Source organism: Cervus elaphus, chromosome 33, assembly GCF_910594005.1.
Source record: "Cervus elaphus chromosome 33, mCerEla1.1, whole genome shotgun sequence".
In the NCBI taxonomy this organism is placed as follows: Eukaryota; Metazoa; Chordata; class Mammalia; order Artiodactyla; family Cervidae; genus Cervus; species Cervus elaphus.
Window position 1 is genome coordinate 47,010,273 of NC_057847.1, and position 24,729 is coordinate 47,035,001.

At 40.3% G+C, this 24,729-nt stretch overlaps 1 pseudogene; it reads right to left on the minus strand.

Annotated features, from left to right (window-relative positions):
• Positions 1-21,965: 21,965 nt before the first annotated feature.
• Positions 21,966-22,859, minus strand: LOC122688696 (annotated as a pseudogene).
• Positions 22,860-24,729: the final 1,870 nt, after the last annotated feature.

A 24,729-nucleotide genomic window follows, 5' to 3' on the forward strand; every position in this document is an offset into this window, starting at 1 on the left:
TCTGACAAATGTGGTCCACTGGAGAAGGGAATGGCAAACCATTTCAGTATTTGTGCCTTGAGAACCCCATGAACAGTATGAAAAGGCAAAAAGATATGACGCAGAAAGATGAACTCCCCAGGTCAGTAGCTGCCCAATATGCTACGAGAGATCAGTAGAGAAATAACTCCAGAAAGATTAAAGAGACTGGTCCAAAGCAAAAACAATTCTCAGTTGTGGATATGAGGGGTGATGGAAGTCAAGTCCAATACTGTAAAGAACAACACGTCATAGGAACCTGGAATGATAGGTCCATGTATCAAGGCAAATTGGAAGTGGTCAAACAGGAGATGGCAAGAGTGAACATCGACATTTTAGGAATCAGTGAACTGAAATGGACTGGAATGGTGAATTGAATTCAGATGACCATTGTATCTACTACTGTGCACAAGAATCCCTTAGAAGAAATGGAGTAGCCATCATAGTCAACAAAAGAGTCCTAAATGCAATACTTGGATGCAATCTCAAAAACGACAGAATGATCTCTGCTCGTTTCCAAGGCAAACCATTCAATATCACAGTAATCTACATCCTGACCCATAATGGGCAATCACATGGCCCTGACCGATAATGCTAAAGAAGCTGAAGGCAAATGATTCCATGAAGATCTACAAAACATTATAAAACTAACACCCAAAAAAGATGTCCTTTTCATTATAGGGGACTGGAATCAAGAGCTACCTGGAGTAACAGGCCAATTTGGCTTTGGAGCACAAAATGAAGCAGGACAAAGGCTAACAGAATTTTGCCAAGAGAACACACTGGTCATAACAAACACCCTCTTCCAACAACACAAGAGAAGACTCTACACATGGACATCACCAGATGGTCAATACTGAAATCGGATTGATTATTTTCTTTGCAACCAAATATGTAGAAGCTCTATACAGTCAGCAAAAACAAGACCAAGAGCTGACTGTGGCTCAGATCAAGAACTCCATATTGCCAAATTCAGACTGAAATTGAAGAAAGTGGGGAAAACCACTAGACCATTCAGATATGACCTAAATCAAATCCCTTACGATTATACAGTAGAAGTGACAAATAGATTCAAGGGATTAGATCTGATAGACAGAGTGCCTGAAGAACTATGGACAGAGGTTCATGACACTGTAGAGGAGGCAGGGATCAAGACCATCCCCAAGAAAAAGAAAGGCAAAAAGGCAAAATGGTTGTCTGAGGAGGCATTAAAAATAGCTAAGAAAAGAAGAGAAGCTAAAGACAAAGGAGAAAAGGAAAGATATACCCGTTTGAATGCAGAGTTCCAAAGAAGGGCAAGGAGAGATAAGAAAGCCTTCATCAGTGATCAATGCAAAGAAATAGAGGAAAACTATAGAATGGGAAAGACTAGAGATCTCTTCAAGAAAATTAGAGATACCAAGGAACATTTAATGCAAAGATGAGCTCAATAAAGGACAGAAATGGTATGGACCTAACAGAAGCAGAAGATATTAAGAAGAGGTGGCAAGAATACACAGAAGAACTATACAAAAATGATCTTCATGACCCAGATAACCACGATGGTGTGATCACTCACCTAGATCCAGACATCCTGGAATGTGAAGTCAAGTGGGCCTTAGGAAGCATCACTACAAACAAAGCTAGTGATGGAATTCCAGTTGAGCTATTTCAAATACTAAAAGACGATGCTGGTGAAAGTGCTGCACTCAATATGCCAGTGAATTTGGAAAACTCAGCAGTGGCCATAGGACTGGAAAAGGTCAGTTTTCATTCCAATCCCAAAGAAAGGCAATGCCAAAAAATGTTCAAACTACTACACAATTTCACTCATCTCACATGCTAGCAAAGTAATACTCAAAATTCTCCAAGCCAGGCTTCAACAATATGTGAACTATGAACTTCTAAATGTTCAAGCTGGTTTTAGAAAAGGCAGAGGAACCAGAGATCAAATTACCAACATCTGTTGGATCATTGAAAAAGCAAGAGAGTTTCCAGAAAAACATATACTTCTGCTTTATTGGCTACACCAAAGACTTTGACTGTGTGGATCACAATGAACTGTGGAAAATTCTGAAAGAGATGGGACTACCAGATCACCTGACCTGCCTCCTGAGAAATCTGTATGCAGGTCAAGAAGCAATAGTTAGAACTGGGCATGGAACAACAGACTGGTTCCAAATCGGGAAAGGAGTACGTCAAGGCTGCTTGTTTATTTAACTTTAAATAAAGTTAACTTAACTTTATTTAACACCCTGCTTATTTAACTTATATGCAGAGTACATCATGCAAAAATGCCAGGCTGGATGAAGCACAAAGTGGAATCAAGATTGCTGGGAGAAATATCAATAACCTCAGATATGCACATGGCACCTCCCTTATGGCAGAAAGTGAAGAAGAACTAAAGAGCCTCTTGATGAAAGTGAAAGAGGAGAGTGAAGAAGTTGGCTTAAAGCTCAACATTCAGAAAACTAAGATCATGGCATCTGGTCCCATCACTTCATGGCAAATAGATGGGGAAACAATGAAACAGTGACAGACTTTATTTTGGCGGGCTCCAAAATCATTGTAGATGGTGACTGTGGCCTTGAAATTAAAAGACGCTTACCCCTTGGAAGAAAAGCTATGACCAACCTAGACAGCACATTACTTTGCCAACAAAGGTCCATCTAGTCAAGGCTATGGTTTTTTCAGTAGTCATGTATAGATGTGAGTTGGACTATAAAAAATGCTGAGCGATGAGAAATTGATGCTTTTGAACTGTGGTGTTGCAGAAGACTCTTGAGAGTCTGTTGGACTGCAAGGAGATCCAACCAGTCCATCCTACAGGAAATCAATCCTGAATATTCATTGAAAGGACTGATGCTGAAGGTGAAACTCCAACCCTTTGGCCACCTGATGTGAAGAGCTGACTCATTAGAAAAGACCCTGATGCTGGGAAGGATTGAGGGCAGGAGGAGCAGGAGATGACAGAAGATGAGATAGTTGGATGGCATCACCAAGTCAATGGACATGAGTTTGAGCAGGCTCCGGGAGTTGGTGATGGACAGGGAAGCCTGCCTTGCTGCAGTCCATGGGTTCTCAAAGAGTTGGACAGGACTGAGTGACTGAACTGAGTGGCTAACTGATTCTCTACTCTAACGGACTTTATAGATGTCCTTGTGTTTCATTATCTGTGAGCTATATAACAACCTTGTAAATTAAATAAAGCTGACAGTATGTAACTTGTTCTCATCGATACATATGTAAGTAAAGTTGTCCAATGGAGATACAATTATTGTCCTGTGGATATTGGTCAGTTTTGTGTTTATTAGTTAATTAATTTCAGCATTCCTGATGCTCTATATCTTGTGGGATCTCAGTTCCCCGACCAGGGATGGAACGTGGGCCCATGGCAGTTAAAGCACCAAGGCCTAACTACTGGACTGCCAGGGAACTCCCTATTTGTTTTTCTTTTTTTAGCATTTTACTGCATTCCTAATTAATTAATGAGTTACAATGAAATATGTGTTCATTTTATATTTTATTGAGAATTATGACTGTATCCTTTACAAAGATTACTTTTTAACATGAGTCACTTTTCTATAGAAATGTTGGCCTGAAATCTCGTATTCTCTCTGCTGCCCCAAGTTACATGTGAACCACGACTCAGCTGTTGCCATTTTCTGGGCTTTTTGGGCACAGACTTTCTATGACACGCTATTTGCTCTTGCTCTCATTAAGCATCAGGTAAGCGTGTGACAAGGAGAAGGCAATGGCACCCCACTCTAGTACTCTCGCCTGGAAAATCCCGTGGGCAGAAGAGCCTGGTAGGCTGCAGTCCATGGGGTCGCTAAGAGCACAACTCAGTGACTTCACTGTCACTTTTCACTTTCATGCATTGGAGAAGGAAATGGCAACCCACTCCAGTGTTCTTGCCTGGAGAATCCCAGGGACGGGGGAGCCTGGTGGGCTGCCGTCTATGGGGTTGCACAGGGTCGGACACGACTGAAGTGACTTAGCAGCAGCAGCAGCAGCAAGCGTGTGATAAGCCTCAATTCCATTTAGAGCTCTTTTCCTTTATTTCCCACAACATCATCACTTAAGGTCGTAAAATGTTTTTATACTTTACTGAAGGATTTGGTAGATAGCAGATATCTGTCAGGGCTTCCCTTATAGCTCAGTTGGTAGAGAATCTGGCTGCAATGTAGGAGACCTGGGTTCGATTCCTGGGTCGGTAGATCCCCTGGAGAAGGAAATGGCAACCCACTCCAGTATTCTTGCCTGGAGAATCCCATGGACAGAGGAGCCTGGCAGGCTAAATTGCATGGGGTTGCAAGAGTCGGACACAACTTCGCGACTAAAGAGAGAAAAATACCTGTTATTTGTGACTAACTGGAATTTTTGAACACATTCTTCATATTTTGATGGTTAGCTATGGTAGAAATCTTGCCATATTAATGCAGAATCCAAAATCGTAATTTCCAGTGTCCTTTCTGCTGGGTGAGTATGGAAATCACACCAATCAGATGCATCACATGAGACTGGCACAGAAATAGTTACTTAATAAAATAGGCAGGACACAGATCATCCCTTTTACTGGCATCAAACTAAGCAAGAGCAATGTTGTGTTGGTGCTGGCTGCTTCGGCCAGCTTCTCAATCATGACAGATGCAGCAATGGTGTATTTTACATAGGGGTGAATGAGTGCGATAGATTATTATACTAATGACCTTCAATGAATCATGTCTCTCCATTTCTGTCCCTGTGTAATATGATCTTGCATTCACTTCCTCAGGAAATGAGTCTCTTTCTTCACTGTCTGGGACTTGGTTAGCCTTGATCATCATACTGTGAAGACATCCAGATTAGCCTAGTGGAGAATGTGGGATTGCGTAGAGGAAAATCAAAGCTCCCCTGTCGGCAGACAGCATGATATTCTCAGAAATGTGGTGAGGTCTTCTTGGACTTTACAAGCCAGCCTGGCTTCTGCTTGGAAAGAGTCACATGACCAGCAAGCCCATAGTTCAGGTGAGACCAGCAAAAGCATCCAGCATGCCAAACAGCGAAATTATAAGAAATAATAAATTATTAGGGATTCCCTGATGGCTCAGAAGGTAAAGAGTCTGCCCGCAACGTGGGAGGTTCAAGTTCAACCCCTGGGTCTGGAAGGTCCCCTGGAGACAGAAACTGCACGTCATGCCAGTATTCCTGCCTGGAAAATCCCATGGACAGAGGAGCCTGGTGGGCTACAGCCCATAGGACTGCAAAGAATCTGACTTGACTGAGCGACTACACTTTCTTTCAATAAATTATTGTTGTTTCAAACAATAATTGGGTGGCATAGAGTGTTTTGCTCTATGTATAGAGCAATAGATAACTGAAACAGGAGTTGGGCTGTTCTTACGACAAAACCTTAAAATACTGGTTTGGGAATCAGAGTAGGCTGAGGCTAACGAGATGGCAGGGAGACTATCAGTGGAGGCTGGAAGTCTTCAACGAGGGAAACATATGTCACAGTGGAAAAATTAGTGACACGGTCAACTTCTTCCTAGTAAACTGGAGATGGCTGATGACAACACTGAAGGTGCGAAATGGCTTCTTTTAGCTTGGGATAAAAAGGAGTCATAAAATAGAGAGGAACTAAAAAAAGGAACCATTTTATCTGCAAGCAGAATGCAGAGGAAATGTGGACAGCCCGAAATTTGCTAGCAAGTGCCACACATCCTGTATTTCCTACCTGAATTTATCTTCCTCTTTCTAAGCCTGCCCGTATATTGGTAATGGTATCAGTAACATCAGACGCCCACACTGGAAACTGGGACTGACTTTAGACTTTGCCTTTGTTTATTCATGTTATCTGTTTATTTATTATGAACTTAGATACTTTGTGCCAGCAGATATAATTGTGTTTATCAATCCTGCATCCTCATAGGCCTCATAACCTGAAAAGCTCTAATTGATCCCCAAGTTCCACTATTTCTGCTCCCTAAATATCACTGAAATCTATCCTTTCCTCTCCATTCTCTCAGCCCCTACTTTAGTCCAGTTGTCATCCTCTGACTATTCTGTGTTCTGCCACATTTCTGCCTTCTATTAATTTGTTACTCTGATACAAGAGTAGTCTTTTTACATGCAAGTCAGAGAGTGTCCTCCCTTTCTTAAAATCCTCCAGAATAAAGTTTAAACTCTACAATTTGATAGTAACCTATATTTCCACCGTGCCCAAAGGTGCCATTCTTTTTCTCAACTCTCTGTCTTTTGTCTCTTCTCTCTGAAACACATTTGGTAAATTCATTCTTCAAGATGATTGGATCTCCCTGGTGATCCAGTGGTTAAGGATCTACCTTCCAGTGCCAGGGATACGGGTTCAATCCCTGGCAAGGGAACTAAGATTCCTGCCTTCTAAAGGGCAACTAAACCTCATGCCTCAACTAGAGTGCTGTGGAACCCGGTCTCTGCAACTAGAGAAAGCCCACTCACCATATCGAAGTGCCCACATGCCCAATCATTCTATGCATATTTTTAATATAATACTTAGGGCATGATATTATAAATCTTTTCCTGGTTATATTCCCCAGTTTTGAGTATAGGAATTCTAAGTATCCAGGAAGGTAAGAGTTTGGTTATATTTGTCTTTGTTTTCTGAAATACTACCTGGTATATAATTAATTCAATGAATTGTTTGAGTAAGTGAGTGAATGAATGAGCCTGTGTAATGGGTATAATATTAAGCTCACCAAATCTACGATCATTTTCTCTTACACATTTAGCAACTTTATTCAGCACTTATTTGTTTCACGTCTACTTTGTGCCAGACAGCAATCCCAAAACAGTAACAAATAAGACATAAAAAGTTATTGCTTTTGTGGAACTTATATTCTAGACACAGTGACAGATTAATAAAGTAATAAATAAGTAAATGAGAAAATTATCAGATAATGATAAATGCTTTGCAGAAACAAAGTAAGGTGATATGATAGAGAAAGACTGGGAAGCTTCCAGAAAAGAAAGTCAGGAAAGGCATCTCTGGGGAAGTGAAATTAAAGCTTAGATCTGAATGAGGTGAAGAAAGTGTCAGGCAAAGATCAATGGCCAAGTGTGCCAGATAGATTGAAAGGCTGGAAAATATGCCCTGGGGCAATTATGAACTTGGCCTCTACTCCAGGGACAGAAAGGAGACCACGGTGATGGAGCTGAATGACAGGGGAAAAGCAGGCAATGACCAGTACTATGTGGTTATGGAAGTCACTTCAGCAGTGGAGTCTAGTCTACATGCAATAGGAAGCTATTGGTTGTTAAGCAGGAGATGTCCTAGGTGGTGCTAGTAGTAAAGAGCCTACCTGCCAATGCAGGAGACATAAGAGATGCGGATTCCATTGCTAGGTTAGGAAGATCCCCTGGAGGAGGGCATGGCAACCAACGCCAGTATTCTTGCCTGGAGAATCCCATGGACAGAGGAGCCTGGCAGGCTACAGTCCATAGGATTGCAGAGTTGGACAGAGGCAACTTAGCAAACATGCAAGCCATGATTTAATCTACGCTTTAGCAATATCCCTTTGGAATCTATTCAAAAAATAACTCATGGTGGGTTACAAAGGAAAACAGGAAGTCATGTAAGGAGGCCCTGCAGATATCCAGAGAGAGAAATAGTGCCATGGATAGTGGTAGTAGCTCTAAAGAAGGGGAAGAAGTGTGCTGACTTGGGAATATTTTGGTTTGGAGGTGTGCTTCTGAATTTGATGAACAGATGAGAGGATAAGAGCTTTCAAGTGTAATTTGATTGAATCTAAGTCTTTTATTCACCTTTCTTACTAGCTCTTATTTATATTCATCACGAGAGGAAAGGGTGTAGGAGAAGAGTCAAAGATCTTGCTTATGGCTATTGAACAGAAAATCAAGGTGGAGAAGAGTGTGTCCTTGGAGAGAGGGCATCCCTGGAAATACTGAGTCTTTCCTTGAGGAAGAGAGTGCCCAGGTTACAAATATTTAATAATTTTCCCTCTCTGTCTGACTTACAGACAGTGAAGGAGAAATGTCATATGACATCCCTTATTGTGGAATCTAAAAAGAAATTATACAAACAAGCTTACTTGCAAAACGGAAAGAGATTCACAGATATAGAAAATGAACCTCATGGTTGCAGGAGGGGAGGCATAGTTAGGGCCTTTGGCAAGGTCATATATACACTGCTGTATTTAAAATGGATAATTAACAAAGACCTATTGTATAGCGCATGAAGCTCTGCTCAATGTTATGTGACAGCCTGGATGGAAGGGAAGTTTGGGGGAGAATGGATACATGTATATGTTTGGCTGAGTCCCTTCATTGTTCCCCTGAAACTATCACAACATTGTTAGTCAGCTATACCCCAATACAAAATGTTTCTGGTGTTAAAAACAATTAAATTAAAAAAGCACAAATATTTAATAAGTCCAGGCCAAAGTTCACCAAAACAGGTCAGCCGGAGGTACATAGGATCTGCCCACACCAGTAACATCAGAAGTTGAAGATACCAACACAGAAAGAGCTCCTGGGCTTTTCCTGTAGGTAACTGTGAGGTGTGCAGAGACAATGGGACTTGGTAAACCAAAGTTTTTTCCTTATTGTAACATTTATTTGGTTGCACCAGGTCTTAATTCGGGCACAGGAGATCTTCAATCTTTGTTGCCACATGTGGAACTTTAGTTGCAACATGAGAACTCTTAGCTACAGCATGTGGGATCTAGTTCTCTGACCAGGAATTGAACCTGGGCTCCCTGCATTGGGAGTGAGGAGTGTTAGCCACTGGATCACTAGGGAAGCCCCTAACCAAAGTATTTCTGAAAACGCCTTTGAAGACAGCATCAGGTTGCCTACTGGATCACTTTTCCAGCCAAATAGGAAAAGTGTGAGTGCCTTGAGAGCAAGGATTGTGTCTTAGTCATCTTTGAATTCTTACTCAAGGCTTAACAACAGGTGTGATATAAGATAAACCCTAAGGTTCAACATGTATTGAATCAAGCAAAGAGAAAAATGACAATTGTCTCAGATAATGCCTCAGTCCTTTGTATTGTGTTATCTTCAACATCAAATTTATGTATTATGGTTTAGTTTTGATCCTATGAATACTAATCCCTCTGTCCTTGGAAACAGAAGGCCATCACCAATTCCTTCACTCCATTTGTTTGATTAGACTCAATTCTCCCAGGTACATGTCAAAGTTAATTCTTTTTTTTTTTTTTCAATTTTTTTTATTTTTTTCATTTATTTTTATTAGTTGGAGGCTAATTACTTTACAATATTGTAGTGGTTTTTGTCATACATTGACTTGAATTAGCCATGGATTTACATGTATTCCCCATCCCAATCCCCCCCTCCCACCTCCCTCTCTACCTGATTCCCCTGGGTCTTCCCAGTGCACCAGGCCCGAGCACTTGTCTCATGCATCCAACCTGGGCTGGTGATCTGTTTCACCCTAGATAATATACATGTTTCGATGCTGTTCTCTCGAAACATCCCACCCTCGCCTTCTCCCACAGAGTCCAAAAGTCTGTTCTGTACATCTGTGTCTCTTTTTCTGTTTTGCATATAGGGTTATCGTTACCATCTTTCTAAATTCCATACATATGTGTTAGTATACTGTATTGGTCTTTATCTTTCTGGCTTACTTCACTCTGTATAATGGGCTCCAGTTTCATCCATCTCATTAGAACTGATTCAAATGAATTGTTTTTAATGGCTGAGTAATATTCCATGGTGTATATGTACCACAGCTTCCTTATCCATTCGTCTGCTGATGGGCATCTAGGTTGCTTCCATGTCCTGGCTATTATAAACAGTGCTGCGATGAACATTGGGGTGCACGTGTCTCTTTCAGATCTGGTTTCCTCGGTGTGTATGCCCAGAAGTGGGATTGCTGGGTCATATGGCAGTTCTATTTCCAGTTTTTTAAGAAATCTCCACACTGTTTTCCATAGCGGCTGTACTAGTTTGCATTCCCACCAACAGTGTAAGAGGGTTCCCTTTTCTCCACACCCTCTCCAGCATTTATTGCTTGTAGACTTTTGGATAGCAGCCATCCTGACTGGCGTGTAATGGTACCTCTAATTCTTGTTTTTTATTGTGTTGCAAATATTGTATCATTATATGAGCTAATCACCACTTCAATTCTTTTCACTTACATGAATAAACACACTTTATAGATACTTTTTTTTTAGATACTTTCTTCTTCTTTATTGAAAATATAATAACCCTCAGTTGAATAAAAATTACAAGATACAAATAAACAAATACCCATGATTTTACTTGCACAGAAACTGCATATTTCTGTGGGGACCTTTTACTAGGTATACACAGACACACATTTGGGAGGGGACAAAAATGGGATCACTATAGACATAATGTTTTGTAATTGGATTTTAATGTTCTTTTAAGATAAAATTAATAAGTAAGAAAAACTTGACTTTTAGCTTAGAGTGTGCTTATTTCTTTTTGTCCTGAAAGTAGTTCTTTTGTAAGAACAGTCTATGAGCCCAACCTGAAAAAAAATGAGTGAAAGATCAACTGAGTAGGATGCCAGCCCTACTGAAGGAACAATTGTGTAGAGAGGATTCAAGCATCTGTCTAACAGTTGGACCACATGACCTCTGAATTCTCCAACTCTGAGATTCTGTGAATGAAGAGAGGAGATGGGAATTTCTAAGGCTAACCAGACTGAAATGGCTGAAGGAACTAGTATAAGGGAGTTCTGGGAAATTAGATTGGAAAGTCAGATTTCAACTTGGTTGCATTTATATCTTGGATCCAAAGCTGGGAACATAGTGTGTGTGGAAGCTTGTGGGAGTGAATTTGTATGAAAGTGCCAAGGTCAGGAGTCATTTTCTTCCTCTTCTTCTTCCTCCTTCCTCTTTTGTCTTCTCCTCTTCCTCTTTCATTTACTTTTTCATGGAATGATCAAGTCCTTTCAACATTCTGAGTCTCCTCTTTCTTGAATTCCCGTATGAAATAACCTGAGCTCACTTCCCAGATACATGAGAAATTTAATGCCAGATATACAAATCAGTCTTCTTTTTACCCCATCAATCTGGAAACAGTAAAATAGTGATTGATTTTACTCACATCATTTTACAATGTTATACAAAACTAACATGCAAATGGGACTACAATTTTTATTTTTAATTGTGGTAAATAGAATTTTGTTGTTGTTGTTATTTAGTCGCTAAGTCATGTCTGACTCTTTGCAACTTCATGGACTGTAGTCCACCAGGCTCCTCTGTCTGCAGGATTTCCTAGCAAGAATACTGGAGTGGGTTTCCATTTCCTTCTCCAGGGGTTCTTCCCAGCCCAGGGATCAAACCTACATCCTGCTTTGGCAAGCAGATTCTTTACCTTTGAGCCACCAGGGAAGCCCAGGTAGAATTTACCAGTAACCATATTAAGCTTACATTTCAGTGGCATCAAGTACATTCACACTGTTGTGTAATCATCACCATCCATCTCCGAGCCTTTTTATCATCCCAAACTGAAATGCTATATCAAACTCTCCATTTCTCCCATCCCCCAGCACCTGGCAACCATGATTATATTTTCTGTCTCTATGAATTTGACTACTCTCAGTACCTCACATAAGTTGAATCATACAATATTTATTCATTTTTGACTAGCTTATTTCACCTCGAATAATGTCTTCAAGGTTCATCCATGTCGTAGCTTATGTCAGAATTTATTTCTTGTTTAAAATGATAACACCATTGTACACATTTACTGCATTTTATTTGTCCATTCATCTTACCAGACATTTTCTAATAGTAATCCTATAACCCATAGTTAAGGCCTTTTACTATTATTTCACTTGAAAGTTTCCCAACATTTCCAGATTTTGGCAGCCTAAAATTCTTTGAGTTGTCTTTTATTCTCAGACATAGCTGCTATTCTCCCAGGAAGCAGGTCATCTTAGGGCCAGGGCTGTGGTGTAAATAGGTAAAGAGTGTGGTCAAGGCCGTGAGTTGATTCATATTACCTTATTCAACAAGTATTCCCAGGTTGCTTCTGTGGACAAGGCAAGCCCTTAGTCAACTCTTCCGATAATGGCCAGATGGCTGTTTGGTGGAGAGAATAGACAAGAGTGCTGAAACAGTAGGCTTAGTAACTACTTCAACCCTGTGCCCAATAACCAAGACAGATTGTTGGAGAGAAGTTGCGTGTTTCACTCATTGCACAGGGATTGCCGTAAATCAAGAAACAGCAGAAGACAGTCAAGTGACTCTGCCTCCCCCTCTCCCCACCATCCCACCCTTCTCACCACGACTCCTTGCTTCTTGTAGCTTGGTTTTGACAGCGTGTTGAATTAGCTTCACAGGATCAGGGGAATTACTTCTGATGCTCATTCCCTTGACCACCTGAGATCGCCTTGATCTCACACTGTCATCACGATGTTTGCACTATACAGAATGACATAGAGGAATTCATTTTCTCCTTTTCAGACACTTCCATATCCCATCACAGTTGTCAAAGTGGATGAAAACTAGGGCTGCACTGAGTCACAGCCTGTTTTATTGCATACCCTCTCTTGGACATGTGTCCAGAGAACTGATGTAATTCTCCAAAGAGCTCTTGGAAAATATCTACTGTTTTTTTTGTGTCTCTCAGTAACATTACTTTGGTCTTTGGCCAAAAAAGCCAAAGATTAGCTCTAATTTTTTTTTTTTTTGGTCTAAGTATAGTTGATTTACAATGTTGTGATAATTTCTGCCATACAGTAAAGTGACTTAGTTACACATGTATAAACATTTTTTTAAAATTTTCCATTGTGGTTTATCATAGGATATTGAGTACAGTTCCCTGTGCTATATGGTAGGATTTTGTTGTTATCAATTCTATTTATAATAGTTTACATCTGCTAATTCCAAACTCCCACTCTATCCGTTCTGCACCCCCTCTCCCTTTGGCAACCACAAACCTGTTTTCTCTGTCTGTGAATCTCTTTCTGTTTCATAGTTAAGTCCATTTGTTATATTTTAGATTCTGCATATAAATAATATTGCATGGTATTTGTCTTCCTCTTTCTGATTTACTTCACTTAGTATGATCATCTTTAGTTCCATTCATATTGCTGCAAATGGCATTGTTTCATTCTTTTTTATGGCCGAGAAGTATTCCATTGTATATATATACCACATTCTTCTTTATCCATTCATCTGTTGATGGACATCTTGTGTGTGTGTGTGTGTGTGTGTGAATTAAAACTTACTTTTATTTTAATTTTTTTAGTTGGTCATAATATTGTTATCTAATTAAATTTTAAAATCAGAGCATAGTTGATATATAATGTTGTGCTAGTTTCTGCTATACAGCAAAGTGAGTCAGTTATACATACACATATATACACTCTTTTTAAGATTCTATTCCCGTGTAAGTTATTACAGAGTATTGAAAAGAGTTCCCTATGCTATTCAGTATGTTCTTATTAATTATCTATGCTCTATATAGTAGTGTGTATATGGGCTTCCCAGGTGGCACTGGTCATAAAGAATCCACCTGTCAATGCAGGAAATGCAAGAGACACAGTTTCAACCCCTAGGTCAGGTAGATCCCCTGGAGTAGGAAATGGCAACCTGCTCCAGTGTTCTTGCCTGGAAAATGCTATGGACAGAGGAGCCTGGTGGGCTACAGTCCATGAGGCTGCAAAGAGTTGAACACGACTGAGAGAGAGAGAGTGTGTATGTACCTCAATCTCAGTCTCTCAATGAATCCCTTCTGATTGGCTCTAATTTTAATTGGCATTTACTGCCCTGTTTGTCCATATTATTATCTTCTGGGGTTCTCTTCACTATCCACATCTATTAATAATATCTTCATACTACTAGTGAGCTCCAAAAACAATCCAAAGATTAATATTAATAGTATATAGATTTTCTACTTTTTTCAAGAAGTAGAGGAAATAAGTGTGAAATATGAGGAAGTGGAATTTTTCAAGACTTTCATGTCTCTACGATAGCAGGGAGCTCCCTTATAAATAAGTGCTCTTCTTACAGAAAGAAAGAAATTTATTACAAGAGGCAAGTTAACTACCTTGGGGAGTTGATGGAAGTCCCATCTCTTTGAGTCATGGCGCGTAACTCGGTGGGAGTCAATTCCGTACAGAGTTCTAGTGATGATGATCTCACTGTTTTATACTTCACATCTATGTTTTAGTTTATGTGCCACGTTTGCTTTCCCTGCGGAACAAAATTCTATCTAAAACAAAGTTGATCTTACCCTTTGCTATGTTCCTTTCCTCCATAGTTAGATATACTTTGGCCAGTGGTACCTGTTAATGAATTCAACCAAAGATGGTCCCACTCCAGATTGTTACTGGCATTTGTTATCTGACATCTACAAGTATAGCTGGCAATGTATGCACTTTAGCTGAAACCATAGTCAGCAGTATCACATTCCCAGGGGAGACTGGACCATTACGGCAAGCATGTGGGTCCTGCTGCTCTTCTGCCTCCCAGGTAGAGGCAAGGAGATCAGCACTGAGATACTATGATCCCAGAGGTGACCTAGGATGAGCTTGTCTAAATATCTCTCACTGGCTTACCAAGGGAGCATCCAAGTTAAGTCTTTAGTAGTTGTAGGGCCTTGTTGTGGCCTAAGCCATTTGTCCTGCTCCAAGATGCTTCAAAACCTTATTAAAAATAGTACTGATGAACCTACTTTCGGGAAGGAATGGAGATGCAGACATAGAGAACAGACATGTGGACACAGTTGGGGAAAGAGAGGGTAGGACGAATTGAGAAAGTGGCATTGGCATATATAACACTCCCGTGTGTAAAACAGATAGCTAGTGGAGAGCTTCTGTGTAACACAGGGAGCCCAGCCTGGGGCTCTGTGATGACCTAGTGGGATGAAACAGAAGTGGGGGGGGAGGCTTTCAGGGAAGGGACATATATATATATATATATAATTATGGCAAATTCGTGTTGTTATGCAGCAGAAACCAACACATCATCATAAAGCAATTATCCTCCAACTGAAAAAAAAAGGTTTGGATCCCTGGTAAAACCCCACTAGACTCAAGTTTACCAAGAGCTTTGGGTAGGAACAGGGTTGATGGGCTTCATTGTTTATAAAATCAAGACTGCTAATAAAAGAAATTGAGTTTTGAAAGCTTCAGGTCTGAGGCCTGCTCATAGTCATCATTAACCAGCTTTACTTGGAGTGTACACTGGGTGAAATGTGGTCTGGCTGTAAATGTCAGCAAGTTCTGTAAGACAGGAACATGAAACATTTGTACCCCTGTATAAGGGCCGTTTCCTTCATGGTGTGAATAAACGTACTTATAAGACGCAAAACCAAAACAAAATCCAGTTAATTCTTTAGGTTAGTGTTCTGGTTCTATAACATTCTTTTTAAATCACAGTCCTTAACCTAGATTCTATGGACTCCCAGGAATCTCTGAATGACTTTAGGGGATATATGAGATGCCTGAAATTGTATGTACAATTTTGTGTGGGTATTTCTGAGAAGAAAGTGTCTAGCTCTTCTCAGAGTCTCAAAGATGTCGGTAACTCCCTCACTTCATAAATGAAGTCATTTGAAATGACCACATTGTGGTGTATATATATCCCAGTTTCTCATTCGGTCACTTTTTATTAATAAATATAGGATAAGTGATTGCCTTAAAAAGGCAAAGAAGTATTTGACATTTAGGGAGAGACAGAGTTACAGTGTAACTCTTGTTTTGGAACAGATTACCCTCAAAAGACAATTAACAATGCAAGGCTATGAATTATGACTACCTATTAAGTGGCATGGGTGGTGGCGATTTAGTCACTAAGTCATGTCTGATTCTTGCAACCCCATGGACTGTAGCCTGCCGGGCTCCTCTGTCCATGGGATTCTCCAGTGGTATGGGTAAAACATGCTAAAATAATTTAGAGGGGGTGGGATCATTGCCTCTGGGGTTGTTGCGCAGGAACTTAAGTTGAGCTTGGAGATGCAACAGCAAAGCCTGACACGTGTTCAGCCACTGTGCCCTGGGTGTTTTCATCTCAGATGTTAAATAATGAAATATTTCTGTGTCATTGGTTGCAGTCTCCCCCCCAAGCCCACCCCAGTGCCTCTACTGCCTTGGCCATATCCCTCCCAGGAATTCCCAACAATTTCCCTCCTCCCTCCTCCTTCTAGGATCCAGTAACTGTAGGATTGATGCCTGGCCTGGAAAGATCTTCTAGACACCATTCCAGCCTTCTGGCTAGAGCTTTCCTAGGGGTTCAGTGTCTATTCTGACCCAGCTATTGATATCTTACATATCATCACTACATTTAAGGTATGATATGTGTTTGTTAGAAGTTCTTGTGTACCATCGTATGACTGAAATCACTGAAAGGAAACAAAAAACATCTCAGGAAAGGGAAATGGTGAAAGAAACAAAGCCAGTTGATTGATAAGACTATTCTGGAGTTGGAGGATAGCTGACTAATTTGGTTGGATACAGAGAAGAAGAATGAATGAACGCTAAAGTTGAAAAGATGAGCTGTAGCCAGCTTGATGAGGAAACAGTTTGGGCCTGGGAGCATGGGAGGGAGGCTGGGTCTTGCACTCTGGAGTATGGGCTATATATATATTAGATGTCACTTGCAAATGCTTAAGGTGTGGAATGACATGATGACAGCAGAACTTTTAGAAGAATAATCTGGCAGGGGTGTGTAGGATGAAAGGGCGAAGGAATCATTAGCAAATAAATTCTAATTTATTTAGAATAAAAATTTTATAATGATAAATTTTATTAGAATAAAAATAAATTTGCTAATTTATTTAGCAAAAAAATTAGCCATCATGAAAAATCCCCTCCCTTTTGGATCTCCTTCCCACCACTCCCATCCCATCCATCTAGGTCATCACAGAGCTCCCCATTCTATATAGCAGGTTTCTGCTAGCTATCTATTTTACACATGGTAGAGTGTATATGTCAATCCCAATCTCCCCATTCATCCCACCCTGTCCTTCCCCACTGTGTCTGCATATCTGTTCTCAATATCTGCATAGTAGAAGAGGGTGTGAAGAAAGAGAGACAATGGCTATGGCACAGAATGAAACTGGGCAGAATATTTGAAGTGAAGTCTTAAGAAACCTGGACCATCTGGTTGCAGTGTCCCTAGGAGAGGGCAGATGAGGTTAGTGGCCACAGAAAGGAGCCAGTAAAGAAGAGCATGGAAAACTGTATCTCTGCTTGGGGTATCATCAGAGTAGTAGACAGAGTGTGTGTGTGTGTGTGTGTGTGTGTGTGTATTAGTCCCTCAGTTGTGTCTGACTGTATCTCTGCTTGGGGTATCATCAGAGTAGTAGACAGAGTGTGTGTGTGTGTGTGTGTGTGTGTGTGTGTATTAGTCCCTCAGTTGTGTCTGACTGTATCTCTGCTTGGGGTATCATCAGAGTAGTAGACAGAGTGTGTGTGTGTGTGTGTGTGTGTGTGTGTGTGTGTGTGTGTATTAGTCCCTCAGTTGTGTCTGACTCTTTGTGACCCCCATGGACTGTAGCCTGCCAGGCTCCTCTGTCCATGGGATTCTCCAGGCAAGAATACTGGAGTGGGTTGCCATTTCCTTCTCCAGGGCATCTTTTTGACCCAGGGATTGAACTGGGTTCTCCTGCATTGCAGGCAGATTCTTTACCATCTGAGCCAGCAGGGACCCAGTAGAATAGAGACCAGAGCTCACACACACACAAAATACCACTCAACAATTACTTATCTGTCTTATGTAAAGTTCATAAGGTAACATGAAAAAATAGTTGGGAGAAACAGTAAGAATATGAATGAATCTTGAACTTGTTATTTGACTGACTTGTTCTTACTTGTTCTATCTAATTCTAGACCAGCAATCAAGCAAATCTTGGCTGTCTAGAGTTCCTCCCCAGCAGGCATTGCACATTTCTGGAACACTAGAAGTACAATGAACAACCACTGCAGTTATAGTCATTGCCTTGGTGACCCCGTGAGATTCTAAATTTTATTTAAATTTTCTAGTTATTTCTCCCATCTACCGTCACCTCATATCTCACGATTACCTCCTGTTTCACGATTATCTCTGAAAATCAACTCAAAATCCAATATTAATAACATTATTTTTACATTTACTATTCAAAAAGCATTTTTATGTACATTAGCTCACCAAACACCTTATAATTGTTAGGTAGAAGTTATTATCTTAATTTTAAATTTGAGGGAACTAAGAAACAAAACCTTAGAAAATTCAAGGAAACATGATCAGAACTCACATTTTTTTGAGCATCTATTTTGTGTTAGATCCATCGCATATGCCCAGATTCACAGAGCTGGTAAGGGTCAGAGCAGAGACTATGCCTAGTTCTCTTGGAGATTTTAAGGTGGTGCAATTTCCACGACAAGCCAATCTACCAGTTGTTGTTCATCCACCTGAGAAAGCTTCACTTTGAGTATTGGCACCAAAATTAGAGTTCTTATTCATCAAATGATTGAAAAACAGCTGAGGTCAACCTCCCAAAGGCAATTATGTTTCTATTCCAATTCATAAAGTCACCAAGCAGATCTGAAGGACACTTATTTGTTTTGTTTTCATTGGAGATGAAGATGTTTTTCCTTTATAATTTCTCTGGAGGAGTTCAAGCATTTAGCGGGATGAATTACCTCTGGCTTTATGTGTCCAACATCATCAAACTACCCCATGCAGATATTTTGTTATTAAAATGAGCCCTGTGTGTGAAGTCATTCTATCTTGTTACAGTGGACACCAGGGCAAACTATTTAGAATGAATTGAAATGAATAACTTAATGAAAAAGACAAGAATATCCTTTCAGGATCCCTGGGTACACTAGTTCTGTTCTTTTTTTCTGGCTTCTGCTTACTTCTTCTTTCCACTTTTGCATCATTTTGACCCATTCACCCTCATGGCTTATTCCTTCCTTTCCATTTCAGAGTAGCTGTAATGGCAGCCTAACAGCACACAAGGAGACTTTGTCCTCTGAAATAGATGGCGTGAAAGACAGGAACTGCTGTTGTCCTGTCCACCATGGACACCAGGAAATGCCTTGCCTTCTACCCATGAACCTAGGCCAACAGGCTGGCAGACAGGAAAAGGTCTGTGCTCCCTGGCTGAGCCACACAGTCAGGCAGGAGTGCCACTGGAGTGCCCCTTCCACTCCTTCTTTGTTCTTCAGTGAACTGGTTAGTCTACAGCCTTGCTGCTCAAAGTATAGGCCAAGGCCTGGCACCGTCAGCATCACTAGGCAAGGTTCAAAATGAAGAACCTCCACCCCATACCTGTGGTATCAGGATTTGCATGTTAACAAGATCCCCAGCTGATTTGGATGGGCATTAAAGTTTGAGAAGCCTTGGTATATAGGGCGTTCTCTTACCCACAGACACGTTTTCTTTTTTGTGACTTTGAGACATGATTCAACAGAAATCATATACCACACTGAGATATATCTTAGCGGAAATTATGCCCATATGTATAACTGGGTACACTAAGACCAAATAGAAAACAAGTTTAACTTAGAACGTTGAGCTCTTTGCCTGATATATTTTTAATGCTCTGAATAGACTGGTGAATTTCCTTGTTGCCATGACTTGACACCTCTTGTAGAGAAATATTCAAGCCAGGGGAATAATCAGAAACAGCTTATTCAAACACCAACCCAAATCTTGCTACGTGCAATTTTTAGAACCTCTCATACAGCTTTTCAGGCAAAAACAAACTATAAATTCCCAAATCAAAAATCACAGATAGTCAAGCAAATTAAATTTCTTAACATATTTCTTTAGTTATTTTCACTATGTTTATGCACATTCTCTTAACTGCTGAACTCCCTGAGAAGCTGCATTGATCTATTTGAATGCTTTGCCCTATTCTTTCTCATTTGAGATTTTTGGTGATAACATAATTAATTTAGAATTTAATATCTTGATTTTTCCAACATTCCAAAGCTATGTTCTTTTTAAGTGCTCTGAAAATCTCAAGGTTCTTTAAACTTTTCCTCCCCTGTGATCTTAAGTTCAAGCCAAATGGTTGGATTTATCCTCCTATCACTTCACCCTGAGAGAATTCTGTCAGAAGCAGTATTCAGTTTGTAAGCAAAATAGGAAAATGTCAGCAATATTCTCATATTCCCTTAAAATAATTTCCATAATATAGTATTGAGGTTTACTGCTTGATACCTTACAGGCTTGGATATTAAGGATCAGTGTTTATTTCTGAGCATCTATTTCATAAGCAAAACAATTACTTGTTCTTTTCAGCATTTTCCAAAGACAGTAGCTTTATTCTCTAAATACTTTAACAAAAAACAGAATTTTCTGACTGATCATTTATGTTTATATGATAAGTCAGTGGCCCAGGCATGATTTAAGAAGGTAATGCCCTTTATTCTTTAATATTATTATTGTTATTTTACTTGGATTAACTTCTGTTTCTAAATGCTTGATTGAGCTCACAATATTTTATTCACTTAGTCAAACTTTCATACACTAACATGAAAACCTATTCAAAGGGGTTATAGGCCCAGAGTATTTGACTCCTATTTTTGTATCTAACTACTAGTTAGAAATAAGTATTTATATTGCATGGAGAAGGCAATGGCAATCCACCCCAGTACTCTTGCCTAGAAAATCCCATGGACAGAGGAGCCTGGTAGGCTGCAGTCCATGGGGTCACGAAGAGTCGGACACGACTGAGCAACTTCATTTTCACTTTTCACTTTCATGCATTGGAGAAGGAAATGGCAACCCACTTCAATGTTCTTGCCTGGAGAATCCCAGGGATGGAGGAGCCTGGTGGGCAGCCGTCTATGGGGTCTCACAGAGTCGGACACGACTGAAGCGACTTAGCAGCAGCAGCAGGTGACACAAAAGAAATAAGATAGTAATAGCAGGGAATTCTCTGGTGGTCCAGTGGTTAGGACTCTGCAATTTCACTGCCAGGGCATGGTTTGATCCCAGGTGGGGAACTAAGATCCCTCATGGTGAAGTGCGGCCAAAAAAAAAAGATAGTAACAGCTACCTGGGCTACCAGTGTCAAGCTAATTGAGCACTTTTCCTGGGTAATGCACTGTGTTTAGCCTTTGACATGTATCAGTATCTAATTGACAACAGTTTCATTCTACAGAGGAGAAAAATGAGGCTGGAAAACTTCAGTAACTTGAAATTAGTATTCAAACCAACAACTCATACCAAAAGCATGCTCTTTATATAGTACTGCCTGCCTGATAGTGAGTAAGTGAAAGTTGCTCAGTCGTGTCCAACTCTTTGTGACCCATGGACTATCTTCAGTCCATGGAATTCTCCAGGCCAGAATATTGGAGTGGGTAACCATTCCTTTCTCCAAGGGATCTTCCTAACCCAGGGATCGAACCCAGGTCTCCGGCATTGGGAAGCCCAAGAATACTGTACAGTATTGCGCCAGATTCTTTTTTTTTTTTTTTTTTTTTTGGCAGATTCTTTACCAACTGAACCTCCAGGGAAGCCCTGCCTGATAGTAAGGGATAGAATATTCATTTTCTTTTACTTTTTAAAAAAGCTGTTGTCTACTATTTTACTTATTTTTTTTTACAGCTTTGTTGAGATACAATTGACAGATAATGTGTTAGTTTAAGATGAACAGGCATACAAAGTATTGATTTGTTACATTTATATAGGGATCAAATGATTACCCCCGTAGATAATACTTCCATCATGTCATATAATTATTGTTTTCTCTTTGTGGTGAGAGCATTTGAAATCTACCTTCTTAGCAACATTCCTTTACTCTAGATATTTCAGTCCAAACCTCTTGAAAACCAGCATGATGTTACCTAATTCATTTGTGGGTTTCCCCAGTAGCTCAGTGGTAAAGAATCCAATACAGGAGACTCGGGTTCAATCCCTGGGTGAGAAGATCCCTTGGAGAGGAAATGGCAACCCACTCCAATATTCTTTTTTTTTCTGCTGCTTGTTCAATAAGTTAATTATTGTCTTTATCTGAAAAATCTTGATAGAAAATTGTGGTTTGGTTTAACTCTTGGCCGCCCATTCCCGAGCTCTAAGGAAGCTTGCCTTTTTCTGAGCTACCCAATCTTTCTTCTGGGCAAGTGACATTTTGGGATGGTTCTACTTCTTCTTTTTAAACCTCTTTCTTAGGCTTCTTCTCATACACTGGATTCTCTCGTATTGCAGCATGAGCTTTCTTATACATCTCCTCCAACATGTCTGGAGTTATGTTCGTTATGTGCTGAGAGAATTGTTTCTTATAAGCATCCTCATCTTCTTCAATCAGGTAATGCATGTAATCTACAGCTTTCTGCCCCATGATGTGCTTTTGGTGTACCTCAGCACTGAATTCTTTGCTTTCTGAGTCATAACTGGGGACCCGTTTGTACTGAGGGATAGACAAGCCTCCAGGGACAGCTCCCTTTAGGGCCTCAAAAACTTTATTCCTGGTAGTAGTTCTGGCAAGTCCTGCCTCTAGGTAACAAGTGAAGGCACCAGGTTGACCATCAATGCTTTCCACATTGTATTTATCTCCCGTCACCTTGACTTGGCCTTCATAAATTTTGTCCATACCAAACCTATTAATAAGCCTGTGGGCCAGCGCAGGCTAGTACAATATGCTGCAGCATGATTTGTCAGGCCAAACTTCACACCACGTTTTGGGAGTTCATGAGCATAAGCTGCACAAACTATCATATCTCCTTCTATACAGGCATAAGAAATCTGACAAATAATATCTCTGTTCGTTACATGAACGATCATTCTGTATTTAGGTGTGTTGTACTTATTTTTATCTTGGATTACCAGTCGTTTCTGAGCATAGTAGTCAGCTTTGCCCTCTTGCTGTCTTCTGAATTTCACTTTGTATCCCTTGAAGTAGGCCTTGTTTTGGACAACTTTAACAACCCCCATCCTGCAGAACAGAACCCTGACTCCACAGCTTGCCGCAGAGCTTCAGGACCAGCACGGTTTCGGGGGTGGAAAAGCCCCACTCCAATATTCTTGCCTAGGAAATCCCATGGGCAGAAGAGCCTGGCAGGCTATAGTCTGTGGGATCGCAAGGAGTCAGACACGACTTAGCGACTAAACAATAACAATTCCTTTGTATCACTCAGTACCCTGCACAGTGCTGGGCATGGACGGTACAAATGCTCCAACTTCCCCAAGCATGAACTGCAAACAGGATTACCAAAATCATGGCAACAGCAGTGTAAATTTGGTGTGCTAGACCTTTTCTAAAAGCAAGAACATAACAGAAGAGGCATCAGGTGGGTTTTTCGTGGTTTGTGTACCCACTAGACTCTTGGTGCCTCCCGAGTTGTTTGTTTCTTTGGGGATTTTTCACCTGAACTTTGGTCTCAGTTCACTTCCTCTTGCCTTTGAGTGTGTGTGTGTGTGTGCTAAGTCGCTTCTGCCTTTAAGAGACAGCTCAATCTTCACGTCTTCTGCGAAGGGAACATTCCCTGACTTCTTGAGGTAGAAGGGACTGCTTTCTCTGTATTCTACTCCTAGTATCACACTTCATAGCACATGTGGTATAGAAGGTAACATTGATGCGTTTGTGTAGGGGTGGGGGTAAGGTGGTGCGTTTACAGGGAAGCCTGGGAGAAGTTCATTGCCATCTGATGGGGAGATAAATCTGTAACACAATATACATCTCACATCATGGCTGTGTAGATTTACATGACATGTTCAGATATATAAGTAGGTAGACAGGTAGGTAGATAGATAGAAGGAAGAAGTTTTCCTTGACCTTCATAGGATTCCTGGCTAGGTCTAAAAAATGAAATTGACAAAGACAGATGAGCAAGAGAAAAGCACACAAATTTATTTAATGTAAGTTTTACATGACATAGACGTCTTCAAAAGGAAATGAAGACTCATGGGAATTCCCTGGCCATTCTGTAGTTAGGACTGTATACTTCCACTGCAGGGGACACAAGTTCCATCCCCAGTCCGGGAACTACGATTCTGCATGCTGTGTGGCGTGGCCAAAAAAAAAAAAAAATGAAATGAAGACCCACAGAAATAGTTAGACCTGAGTATTTTTATGCTAGGTTTGATGAAGAGAGGATAGTCAAGGAAGAGTATAATAGGTTAGAGGATATGAGGTAATCACATTAAACTGGGGCAAACTTAGCAAAGCCGATTTGTTAGGATTCTTCTCCGGGTCCATTTGTCTTTGGAGAAAGAATGCTCGCTTCCTACAGGTATAGAGAGAGCACCTCTCACAGGAGGTTCTTTGAAAGGTAGTAGTGGGGAGAAGGTCAGAGTAACTGTCTTAGAGCTTCTATTGTTTTCTCAAACTCCTTCCACTTAAAACAGTCAATATCCAAGGTGCCATATTTTGAGGAATCAAGTCCTGGACCCCATCATTAGTAAAGCATAGTTCAAATTGCCCCACTAGAAACTTTTCAAGATTTAAATATCTGTTTCTTGAAAAATAAAAAAGAATTTAAAGGTCAAGTTAGTTTGATAAATTCAAGATTAAAGTTAAATTTTCAAATGTATGCTTTAATTTTTCCCTGCAATATTTTTCAAAACTCTTAATGTGTGGATGTGAATTGTGAACTCCCAAGTGTGAATCCAGTATACAGCATTTCCTAATCATACATGCCCATAGAATTCCTTCTTTTTTCATGCCCTGTAGAACACAATGTAGAGTTTGATTTCCCAGTTGAGAATAGAGAAAGATATTAATGTCATCACAGATTCATTGCCTACATTTGGATCAGCATGTTAAGTTTCCTCATCTGCAAAATGGGGATAATACTTATTTCATATTGCT